Genomic DNA, 12,022 nt, shown 5'->3' on the forward strand with positions numbered 1-12,022 from the left:
AAATGGACAGCTAACATCAAAAACATCATTAAAAAAGGACAACAAAGAATGTTCTTTCTGCGCCAACTCAGTAAGCTCAAACTGCCCAAGGAGCTGCTGATTCAGTTCTACAGAGGAATTATTGAGTCTGTCATTTGCACCTCTATAACTGTCTGGTTCGGTTCTGCAACCCAACAAGAAAAAAACAGACTTCAGAGGATAATTAGAACTGCAGAAGAAAAAAAAATAATTGCTACCAACCTGCCTTCCATTGAGGACCTGTATACTGCATGAATCAAGAAGAGGGCCGTGAAAATATTTACAGACCCCTTGCATCCTGGACATAAACTGTTTCAACTCCTACCCTCAAAACGACGCTATAGAGCACTGCACACCAGAACAACTAGACACAAGAACAGTTTTTTCCCGAAGGCAATCACTGCTAAACAAATAATTCCATCAACACTGTCAAACTATTTACTGAATCTGCACTATTAATCGTCTCATAGTTCCCATCACCAATCTCTTTCCACTTATGATTGTATGACTATAACTTGTTGCTGGCAATCCTTATGATTTATATTGATATATTGACCATCAATTGTGTTGTAAATGTACCTTGATGAACGTATCTTTTCTTTTATGTACACTGAGAGCATATGCACCAAGACACATTCCTTGTGTGTCCAATCACACTTGGCCAATAAAAAATTCTATTGATGAAAAAAAGTTCAACAAAAAGAGAAGGTTACATGTGGAAGCATATTTCTTAAACGATTCTAAAGACTATATGCTTATCGTACACAAGAGTAACATGTCAATAATGCCTATGGACACATCCAATAACATTCAGAATACATCAGTTTTGAATGTGTTTTTTATCTTGTAATCTGCTTAGAGTCTCCTTGAATCGTAAGATGGGTGGCAAATTAATTTGACAAAAGAAAATTCACACTAATTATAGCTGCTCCAGTATCACTGTGGCTTCAGATTGTATTTCCCAGAAACCTGTAGGTTGTGACACAAGAAAAGATAAGGGGTGTATCCTTCCTTTCCCACTTCCCTCTGGCCCCTGCACCCAGTTGGCTGGTAGTGAAGGCACAACAGGTGAACAGCATTGGCTGCTGTGAAACCAAGGCCACATGTGTTCTCAACCCATGCCGTGGCTAATTAAGACCTCCCACAAAGTAACATGGTTGGATCCAAGCAGTGTTTAATGCCTGTGCAGGAGGGGATGGTACTGCCTATCCTGAAGAAGGCAGTGGCCGCCTCCTCAAATGGCCATCTTTGGACTCCACAATATTGGGCAACTTTCATCTAGTCTCCAATCTTCTCTTTTTACAGGTTATTGAGAAGGTGTTAGCACATAGCTACAGAGGACCCCGGATGAAATGGATTAACTGGACCCTTTTTAGTCTGGATTCAGGCCAGGGCACAACACTCCAACCATATCGGTCACACTTGATGACCTTTGGAGTGGTCGAAATGGAGGTGGTAGTGTAACCATTTTGGCCCTCCTGAACCTGTCTGGCTTTTAATACCATTGACCATAATATTAATTTGGACTGGCTTTGGGGGTTGGTGGTAGGAGACACTGGTTTACAGTGGTGCTTCCTTATCTACGGTGTGGGATGCCTCAGGGCTCGATCCTCTCATTGCTCCTTTTTAACATCAGAGGAGACAAAATTCAAGGCCCGCAGGCCGGATCCTGCCCACAATGTGGTTAGATCTGGCCTGTGGAGTCACCCTGGAAACAGCGAAGAACCAGGCCGTAGTGCCTTGGACCGGCCCAGCTAACCACTACATGAAACCGCTAGGGGAGGTCATTTATTGGTATAGACTATGTATTCTGATGATAATTACATATTTCTACCCCAGCCAAATAAGTGATGCAACTACAGTGCTGACTGAGTGCCTGAAGGCTGTAAGGGTCTATGTGGGGAGAAATCGGCTTTGGCTCAACCCAGGCAATGTGGGTGGTTTGTTGTTTTTGATGCCCCCTGAACCAGATGATTCTTCATCTTTGACTTTGGCTTGGTCACCTTCCAACTGGATTCCTGCAATGTGTTCTATACCGAGACCACCCAGAAATCTCACGTGGTCCAGAATGCAGCAATGCATAAAGTAAAGGGGGTCCTGAGAGTCAATGTAACACTTATTGCACAAGTTGAACTGGCTTCCCGTTTCTTTTTGGGCTAAAGTTCAAGATGCTGGTCTTCAAAGCCCTACAAGGCCCAGGACCAGGCTACTGTAGAATCACCTATCTGCATTACTAGATCAGATGTGGTAGGCATGCTTAGTACTTGTCCCAAGTATTGTCATCTGAGGGGGAATACGAAGCGTGACTTTTCCATGGCAGCTCCTGCCCTGTTACGTTATGAAGTTTGGCAGGCCTCCACTCTTTTATCCCTCCATCAGGCTTTAAAAACCTGCCTTTTCCAAGAGTTGGGAGATTAGATGATTTATTCTCTTTCTACAGCCACCTATCTCAATTGCCCTGGGCAGCTTATAGTTTATTTACTTGTATCCTGCCCATATTTTTTTTACAAATAAGGCAGTAAATACATCAAACACACTTTCCTCCTTTTTCCTCCACAACAACCACCCTGTGAGATGGGTTGGGCTGAGAGAGAGTGTGACTGGCCAAGGTCACTCAGTTGGCTTTCATGGCTATATTTGGACTAGTGGTCAAGGCATCTAGCTTGATGCCTTGACCACTAGTCCAAATATGTACATATGTACATATACACAGTACAATTAAAATATTTTAAAATAATAAGAACATCCAAAATTAATACAGCAGCTGAGTTATTTGGCCAATATACAGCCAGAAAATGGGGCTCTTGGCACCTTCAGCACCCTAGGTCCAAGAATACTGCCAGGTTTTTAGAGCTTTCCTAGGGTTGGGGGCCATTGTAATCTCCAAAGGGAAGATATTCCATAAAGCAGGGACTACTACAGAAAAGGCCCATGATGAAAGGTTAGTGCTAACCTGCATGATGAGCTGGTGCCATTTTTTTTCTTGAGTTTTAACCAAGTTGTATACTTTTTACATTTTTATAAGTCTTCAATTTTTGATTGGGAGTCATCCAGAGTTGGTTGAAAGATGGGCTAGAATTATTTTTAACACCAGAGTTTATATTGTTAATAAAAAGATTTATGTATTTTTATTTTTATTTATTTTGTCACACAGTATATATCAGCATAAGCATGAAATAATTATACAATATATAAGCATATATATGAGTATGAGTATGTAATAACTATATTAATTGGATATAACGAAAGGAAACAATAGGACAGGAACGGTAGGCACGTTTGTGCTCTTATGCACGCCCCTTACAGACCTCTCAGAAATGGGGTGAGGTCAATGGTAGATAGTTTTTGGTTGAAGGCTTGAAGCTTTGGGGATTTTGGGAAGAGACCACAGAGTCAGGTAGTGTATTTCAAGCATTAACAACTCTGTTACTGAAGTCATATTTTCTGCAATCAAGATTGGAGCGATTAACATTAAGCTTAAATCTACTGTGTGCCCATGTATTGTTGCAATTGAAGCTGAAGTAGTCTTCGACAGGAAGGACATTGCAATAGATGATTCTGTGAGTTAAACACAGGTCCTGTCGAAGGCGGCGGAGTTCTAAGCTTTCTAAACCCAAGATTTCAAGTCTGGTGGCATAAGGTATTTTGTTGTATTCAGAGGAGTGGAGAACTCTTCTTGTAAAATATTGCTGGACACGTTCAATTGTATTGATGTTAGAAATATGGTATGGGTTCCAAACAATCGAGCTATATTCAAGAATTGGTCTAGCAAATGTTTTGTATGCTCTGGTTAGTAGTGTAGTGTTTTTAGAGAAGAAGCTACACAAGATTAGGTTTACAACTTTTAAGGCTTTTGCGATGTAGTTACAGTGGGCTTTGGCACTTAGATCATTTGATATGAAAACTCCAAGATCTTTAACAGGGTGGGGGTCATTTGTAAGGTAATGTCCATCAAGCTTGTACTTAGTGTTTAGGTTCTTTTTTCCAATATGCAAGACTGAGCATTTGCTGGTTGAGATTTGGAGTTGCCAAGTTTTAGACCATTCAGATAAAAAGTCTAGGTCTTTTTGGAGGATAGCTGTATTGTTGGTGGTGTTAAATAGTTTGACATCGTCAGCAAAGAGAACACAATTACTTGTAATATGGTCAGAGAGATCATTAATATATAATATGAAGAGTGTTGGTCCAAGAACGCTGCCTTGTGGAACGCCACTTTTAACAGGAATAGGATTTGATAGAGCATTGCCAATTTCGACCACTTGTTGTCTGTTTGATAGAAAAGCTGTTACCCAATTGTAGAGGGATCCTGAGATGCCGTAGGATTTTAGTTTTAGAAGTTTATCATGTAATACTGAGTCGAAAGCTTTACAGAAGTCTATGTAGATTGCATCTATTACTTTGCCCTGATCAAGATTTGTAGTCCATATGTTTTTGCAGTGAAGAAGTTGTAAATTACATGATAACTGTTTTCTGAAACCAAATTGTTTATTAGAGAGTAGGTTGTTTGTTTCTAGATGAAGGATAATGGATTGGTTGATGATAGATTCCATTACTTTGCAGGTGACACAGCAAAGAGAGATCAATAATGGCAAGAACATAAATACTTTCTATGGATCTTTTCTTTGGTACAGTCATACCTTGGTACTCGACTCGTTTGACACTCATCGAATTTGGTACTCAACGCATTTTGGTGCAGAAATTTTGTCCTGGTACTCATTTGTTTGGTACTGGGTGCACAAACTAGAACTTGTTGGTGTTGGCTGCCTCGTGACTCACTACTATTTCCAGCCAAAACAAAGGATGACATGTTAGTCACATGGTTTATTTAATACTCGTTTTTAGTACTTTTCACACCTCCTGGAACCAAGTAATGATGAGTACTAGAGTACCACTGTATAACAGATTCAACTTATGCCAACAGATCAGAATAATTGTCTAAGGGAACGAGAACCTGCTAATGAAATAGCTGTGATCATTTTAGTCAGGATTTTTTGATTTGTATATAGAGTAGTAGTTAGGACAGATCTATAATGTGCTTACACTGATTAGGAATTTAGTGTTAACTCCAACAATATTAATTACCAACATGAAGTACTGCATCTTAACTGAAAACATATAAAATTTTAAAAATTAGCTTTAATAGCTTAAAATAGACTATTCACTATCCTTCCTGTAAATCCTAAACTTCAATATATCAGGTTGGCTGCTTTGATGTTGTAGCAAGTTTTTTCTATCAGTGTTGTTACTCCAGCATTTCTGAGAGAAGATGTGATGCTTCTCGCTAAAACTAGCTCCAGCTCTTGAAAATTCTGAAGCCTGGCCACATCTTCATCCTTGGAGGAGAAAGGAAGTAGTATTTTTAAAATAATTGAAGCAGTTTCAAACTGTGAAACCTAATAATAAAACAGGTAATATAGACTGCATTAAGATGATGGATTACTTTAATACTACCTTAAGAATCTCAGTTAATGAAAAATGTTCTTTTAAGCTTCAGGAACTGTTCAAGCATTCCATATTTATTATACTAATCCATATTACAGACTAAACCTAAAAAACTTTTATGAAGCCCCCTTCCCACCACATCCTTGGAACTAGTATATATTTAGTGTAAAGAGGGATGCAAAAGTCTCTCATCTGAACGTACTTAGGCTTAATGAAATATCACAATTATCAGTGCTATTCTCAGAGAACTGAGTCTGTCTAGACTTGTCATTGCTATGCTTGTCAGTTAATGCAATTTCTTCATTAGAAATGGAACATTAGAGGCTAAGAGTTATATGTGCTACCCTTTATATAAATTACTGAAGCACCAGACTTGTACACTGCACTGATAAATTATGCAGTTTGCTCAGTTTTGAGTTTAGCATCTAGGTAGGAACTGGATTATTCTGGCTCAGAGACCAAAATTGTAGTAGGTTTTGTCAACCTTTCTGCCCTCAGGTAGCATCATGAAATGACCAGTGTGTGAAAAACTCCCTCTAAATCACCCAAATTTTGTGAGAAAGTCTCAAATCCTTATACCAGTGGCATTTGAGCATTTTCATATAAAAATCTCACAAGATTTGTTTCATAGTAAGTTTCAGGTTTATTAGGGGTGACATCAGGCAACTCATAAGTTATGACCTGCAGTGCTAAATGAACCTGGATAATTGAACGAGTGCTGCTTAAGCAAATCAGCTCAATGCAGAAACAGCCAATCACTAGTATTAAAACAAGGAATAAGAAATCCTGTTCGAGATGTTTGCTTGCATACAGCTCTATTTTTACTGAGTCTGCAAATCCTTGGAAGAGGAGATAAAATCTTGCAAAAAGATAGTTCAGCGCTTTGGCTTATGATATGAGTTAAAGTATAAAAAGTAACCAAAAATATTTAGGTATACATATTATATACGTATAAGAAGTGAGCCAACCACTTTTATATTGGATATGCCAGTGCACATAAACAGATGCAATTCTGTAGATAGGAGAAGGTTGCAGATCTGTCAGATTAAGGAGGTCAAACAGTGCTTCAACAATAAAAAGGGCAAAAGGCATTGTAAAATCAGACAAATAATCTATATCATTCTGGTGCAAAGGTCCTCTTACTTCCTGATCAGGCAGATAATAAGGATAGGGGAAGGAACTGCCAACCATTTTCCATGCTCCCCTTATTTTACTCTGCTGAAATGAACCTAGCAGTTTCTGATTGATTTTTCCATTTTGTATTGCTCTATTGGCTATACTTCCAAAGCTTAACATAGTTAAAGCACTACTTTGAACACTTTTTCTGAGAGCTGAAGTGTGACTGAGGATGAAACATGGGGTAGTATAATTAGAAGAGCATTGGCAGAATCTCAGAATGAGAAAGAAGATGGAGACCAATGGGGTTTGCTCATCTAAAACTCTTTACTGCATGATTCAAACTTGGCTGGTTCCTTTTTTTAGAATTGGACGAGCAAAATATTTTCCAACATGGATTTCAAGTTACTAATTAAACCCATAATGCTAAAAACAATGAACCAATTGTTCAGAAATGATTGTTTTTGCAAGTATCCTTAACTGAATCTTACCTCAACTCCTGCTTGTACATACGAAATAGAAGGTCTGTGAACAGCAGATGCCATACAGGCCTTCCCCCTCTTTGGCATGAAAAAATAATTGTTGGTTTGTTTTTCTCTGGTCCTTGCTAATACAGATCAGCCAATTGCTTTAGATAAATGGTGATTATGCTCCTAGCAACTAACTGGTGGAACGCTCTGAGGTGCTCATTTGGGTTTACAAACCTGTACTCCACATTATGCTGACTAACAGCAAGAAGCATTTGGTACAATTCTTATCAAAAACTATTGATTCATTACATGCTTCAATCATCTATAGAAACTTTACATACAATAATAATAGCAGTGGGGAGAAAAAAACCCACAGCATTCAGGGCAGTGAACTGCAACAAGTGCTTAAATCTTAAAGTCCATATAAACCAACATTTAAATGGTCAGCTCTTACTTATGTCCCAATTAAAGCTACAGGCATGTTTTGACTGCACTGATTGGAATATTTTTAAAGATACCTCTGCAGACCTGGATGAACTCACAGATACTGTAACATCATATGTCAGCTTCTGTGAAGACCTATGTGTACCTACAAGGAACTTGCGAATACACAGTAACAACAAACCTTGGTTTACACCTAAACTTAAGCAGCTACGACATTCCAAAGAGGAAGCCTACAAAAAAGGTGATAAAATGCTGTACAATCAGGCCAGAAATGCACTAACAAGGGAGATAAGAGCAGCAAAAAGAAGCTACTCTGAAAAGCTAAAGAATCAGTTTTCAGCAAATGAACCAGCAAACATGTGGAAAACTCTTAAAAATATCACCGGCTATGGCAAACCTCCTTCCCAGGCTGAAGGTAATCAACAACTGGCAGATGACCTGAATGAGTTTTACTGCAGGTTTGAAAGGAAACTACAGCCACCTATCTCCACAACCCCCATCTCAGACACACCAACAACAGCCAAGCCTCCTACAACTGACCCCATTTCATTGGGTTCACAACCCCTAGTGATCACAGAAAAGGAAGTGCAGGACCTATTTCACAGACAAAAGCCAGGAAAAGCTCCAGGCCCAGACAAGATAACTCCTTCTTGCTTAAAAGTCTGTGCTGACCAATTGGCCGCATCTTCACCCATATTTTCAATAAATCACTAGAGATGTGTTATGTTCCTTCTTGCTTCAAACGCTCTACCATCATCCCAGTGCCGAAGAAGCCCACCATCAAGGAACTGAATGACTACAGACCAGTTGCTTTAACATCTGTAGTCATGAAAACCTTTGAAAGGCTAGTGCTTTCCTACCTGAAAACCATCACGGATCCGCTGTTAGACCCCTTGCAATTTGCATACCGAGCAAATAGATCAACAGATGATGCTGTTAATATGGCTCTGCACTACATCCTACAACATCTTGAGTCTCCAAAGACCTATGCAAGGGTCCTTTTTGTAGACTTTAGTTCAGCATTCAATACCATCATTCCAGACATTCTTCTAACTAAGCTAAACCAGCTACAGGTACGGAACAGACTTGTAAGTGGATCACAAGCTTCCTAACAAACAGGAAGCAGCAGGTGAAGCTAAGCAAGATCACATCAAATACCTGTACAATTAGCACAGGGCCCCCCCAAGGCTGTGTGCTCTCCCCACTTCTCTTCTCTCTGTATACCAATGACTGCATCTCCAATGATCCATCTGTTAAGCTACTGAAGTTCGCAGATGACACAACAGTGATTGGTCTCATTCGAGACAATGACGAATCCGCATATAGGCGAGAGGTCGAGCGACTAGCCTTGTGGTGCAACCAAAACAAGCTGGAACTGAACACACTCAAAACCGTAGAAATGGTGGTAGACTTTAGGAGAAACCCTTCCATACTTCCACCTCTCACAATACTTGACAACACAGTATCAACAGTAGAAACCTTCAAATTTCTGGGTTCTATCATATCGCAAGATCTCAAATGGACAGCTAACATCAAAAACATCATTAAAAAAGGACAACAAAGAATGTTCTTTCTGCGCCAACTCAGTAAGCTCAAACTGCCCAAGGAGCTGCTGATCCAATTCTACAGAGGAATTATTGAGTCTGTCATTTGCACCTCTATAACTGTCTGGTTCGGTTCTGCAACCCAACAAGAAAAACACAGACTTCAGAGGATAATTAGAACTGCAGAAAAAATAATTGCTACCAACCTGCCTTCCATTGAGGACCTGTATACTGCACGAATCAAGAAGAGGGCCGTGAAAATATTTGCAGATCCCTCGCATCCTGGACATAAACTGTTTCAACTCCTACCCTCAAAAGCGCTATAGAGCACTGCACACCAGAACAACTAGACACAAGAACAGTTTTTTCCCGAAGGCCATCACTCTGCTAAACAAATAATTCCCTCAACACTGTCAGACTATTTACTGAATCTGCACTACTATTAATCGTTTCATAGTTCCCATCACCAATCTCTTTCCACTTATGACTGTATGACTATAACTTGTTGCTGGCAATCCTTATGATTTATATTGATATATTGACCATCAATTGTGTTGTAAATGTTGTACCTTGATGAACGTATCTTTTCTTTTATGTACACTGAGAGCCTATGCACCAAGACAAATTCCTTCTGTGTCCAATCACACTTGGCCAATAAATTCTATTCTATTCTATTCTTAAGCACCATCCAGGTTCTCCATGGTATGGAACTCTTAACTGGCCTGTCTCTGGACTGATACTCCAGCCAGAATTGTGCTACATTAATTGCATTAATTTTAAGCTACAATTTATGCTCACTTCCTGAAAGTAAACTGTTCTTCTCTACTGAGAAGTCTGAAGACTTTCATGCTGAAAACCAGAGGCTGAAGGAACGCTCAAAATATTTTTTTGCTGATTTACAAACATGCACATAGACCGAAAGATTCTATCTCTAACTGTTGTTTGAAGGATTTCTTCTTGTATTGTTATCTTGGCAAGGAATATTCTTGCACGCAGTAGTTGTTGGCATGCATGAGAAATTCTGAACTGATCCTAAAGCCTTTTTAGATAGCAACACGTTAAAATGTTGGATGTTAATTGTTTCTGCACTACCTAATTAATTAAAAGAATCAATTGTACATCACAATAATAACAACTGCTAGTTCCATGTCTCTTATATACTATTTTGGATAGTGAGCAATTTTCAACACTTAATGTCACCAAATAAATGTTTAAAAGAAAATATTTGTGTTTTACCTTTCTTAATAATGTATTAGGTAATTTTCTAATTTTCTCCACTTGTTCAGAATTAATTCCCAGCTCACAGCAACACACATTGAGCAGATCTTGGTAAGTCAGTTGTTTTCTGTCCAGTTCAATTTCAATGAAGTCAGATTCTTTAGGATTTTGAACTCTTACTTTAAGCACCAATTCTGTGTCTTTATATGGGGGGGAAACATATATATTCACATGAAATAAATAAGCTCATTAACAAGTACAGGAACTAAAGTGATAAATTCTCTCCAATCCCCAAATCATCTTCTTTAAACTATGTCCTTCATTAACAGAAGAAAGAAATGGCTCCAGACAATTATGATTAACAGAAGAGATTAACTGCCGACTAAATTAGGAAGCTGGAGATACTGAGGGCAGGGCTTCCCTGAAGGAGGAAATGCCAAATCACTGCTGCATTCTTGCCAAGTGGCCATATCTATCATTGGGGTCAAACTTGACTTGAGACAGACTTTACCGTAGAATGTAATGGAAAATGAAGACCGAAATATAGTGCTAAAGGTTATGGCAAATTGATAATAAGATTGCAGACAAAGGAAAAAGGGATTCACCATTATACAGGTAGTCCTCAAATTACAACCACAATTGGGACCAAAATTTCTATTACTAAGCAAGACAGTTGTTCAATGAGTTTTGCCCCATTTTATGATCTTTCTTGCCACTGTTGTTAAGTGAATCACTACAGTTAAATTACTAACACAGTTGTTAAGTGAATCTGACTTCCCCATTGATTTTTCTTGTCAGAAGTTTGCAAAAGGTGATCACATGACCCCAGGACACTGAAACTATCATTAGATACAGGCCAGTTGCCAAGTATCTGAATTTTTATCACCTGACTGTGGGGACGCTGCAACGGTCATGAAAAACAGTCACAAATGTGAAAAACGATCGTAAGTCACTTTTGTCAGTGTGGTCGTAACTTCAAACGGTCATTAAATGAAGTCAAAGACTACCTTGAACTCCCAAGGTGCCCTGGGCTCCTAGAACTATTGCTGCCTCTCCTAGTGCCCATCCAACCCCCCCTGCTTTATTAGGGTTGCTTGCCCATTGGAGAAGAGCAAACCTGATAAACAACCTATGAAGAAGGATAAAGAAACATTACTTGAAAAGTTTTCAGTAGCATGCATATTGCATGGAAAAGTTCCATTGGAAAACAGTGGCTGTAACGCTAACTCTGCCTCCACTGTGGCACCATTTTTTTGGTTAGGCATATGTTGTGTAGATGGACATGAAGTCAAGTGATCTCTGTTGTGACATGTAGATGAAGAAAATGAGGGGCTAGAGCTTTGAACTCTAGACTTTATATCTTCGGATGCTTCTGCAACCACGGATGAAATGAGCTCTTCAACCCAAAAGTGTTTCCCAGGGAGTTCGGTTTCTTTGTGCAAAGAAATGGCCATGCCATTGTTTTCTGCCTGAACTGAGGATAAACAAAGGCTAGTATCACCAGCAGATAAATGAGGTCTGGCAGCATTATTTTCTTTGGGTGGAACAGCCATAAGAGTGGCACCATCCCCTTTTTGATTGTAAGTCCCTGGAAATGACTCATTGGTGAGACAGTTTGCCATACTCAGCAGCTTTAAGTTATTCACTTCTTGATTATCGCCACCGTCCACTTCAGGAGCTATTGGGAGAAAATAAAATAAAATAAAAACATATTTTAAACCACTATCTCCTATGAAAACAGTTACTCCCATGCATTCCAGAATCAGCAGA

The sequence above is a fragment of the Ahaetulla prasina genome, chromosome 2, assembly GCF_028640845.1.
Source record: "Ahaetulla prasina isolate Xishuangbanna chromosome 2, ASM2864084v1, whole genome shotgun sequence".
Classification (NCBI taxonomy): domain Eukaryota; kingdom Metazoa; phylum Chordata; class Lepidosauria; order Squamata; family Colubridae; genus Ahaetulla; species Ahaetulla prasina.